Source organism: Rhinolophus ferrumequinum, chromosome X (assembly GCF_004115265.2).
Source record: "Rhinolophus ferrumequinum isolate MPI-CBG mRhiFer1 chromosome X, mRhiFer1_v1.p, whole genome shotgun sequence".
NCBI lineage: Eukaryota > Metazoa > Chordata > Mammalia > Chiroptera > Rhinolophidae > Rhinolophus > Rhinolophus ferrumequinum.
In genome coordinates, this window is record NC_046284.1 from 7,385,554 (window position 1) to 7,387,006 (window position 1,453).

Sequence of the window (1,453 nt, forward strand, 5' to 3'; positions counted from 1 at the left end):
AGGCAGACATCTCGGAAAAGAGGGCCCCGGGGGAGAGAACAGCAAGGGGAAAGGCCTGAAGGTAGAAATATGCTTTGTGTACTCAAAGAAGAAGAAGAAGTGAGGCTGAAGAGGATGAGTGAGGGGGAGAGGAATGGGAGATGGTGTCAGAGTGGAATCAGGTAGAACAGATTATGTAGGCCATGTAAAACCATTATAAGAACTTTGCCTTTTACATGGACTGAGCTGGGAAGCCAGTGGCAGAGTTTGGACATAGGAGTGACATGATCAGACTTATGTTTTAGAGGGATCACTCCAACCACTGTATGGGAAATAGGCTGGGGGCGGGGTCGGCAAGGGCAAAAGCAGGGAGGCCAGTTGGGAAGCAATTGCAATAACTCAAGTGGCAGATGATGTGCTCACACCAGTATAGTAGCAATGGAAGTGGTGAGAAGTAGTCAGATTCTGGATATCTCTTCTAGGTAGAACCAAAAGGATTCCCTGCCAGATTGGATATAGGATGTGAAAAAAAGAGGAAGTCAAAAAGGACTCTCAGAGTTTTGGCCTGACCCGTTGGGATAATGGACTTTGCTTTGACTATTAGGTGCCTAAGTGATGAAGTTGAGTAGGAATTTGAATATATGATCTCCCCCTTCTCTGCCCACTGCATCGCTACTCGTACTTCAAAACTCAGCCCAGCTGTTATGAAGCTTTTCCCAACTGGCCAGGCAGTGATAGTGACTCCTTCATTCACGTTCCGGGGGTACCTTGATGGTCCGCTAGAAGAGCAATTTGCTCCTATATTGTTATTACTGCCTCTCATCTCTCTTCCATGATGAATTGGGAGCTCCTGTAGTCTGGGGACTGTTTCTGACTCATCTTGTGGCTACCTGGAAACCAGTCCAGAGTCTGCCTTATAGTGAGCACTCAAGAGATGTCTGTTGAATGAAGCATCCCAGAAATGAAGAGAGGAGAAAATTTCCCAAACTTGGAGTTCATGGAGGATGAGGACTTGGAAGTGGCCATCATATTTATTGGTTAGAGGCCTCAAAGGTGACTCCTGGGAGAGCAGAGGCCTAAGTGCCACATGTTGAGGGCTCAGATTTTGCTACGTGGCTTTGTTTGGCTTTCATTTTGATCAACGAGATCCAGATTCGTATCTCTAACTGTATCTCAAAGAGGGCATCCTCTTCCCAAGAAGAAATGTTACAACTCTGTTAATGGGTGGGATTTACAGGCAGATGGATTTGGGCTTAGACTAGTTCTAGCGGAGGGCGCGTAAGAATCAGATAGATTTAGGGGCTCAAATATCCCAGTTCTGCCACTCACCATTTGTATGACCTTGAACAAGCACTGTCTCTATCTGATCCTCAGTTTTCTCATCTGTAAGATTTGAGGATTAAGTAGGGATTAAGTGAGATCAAGATAGTAAGGTACCCAGAGGGCTTACTAACACAGTAATTGTTGGGAAGAG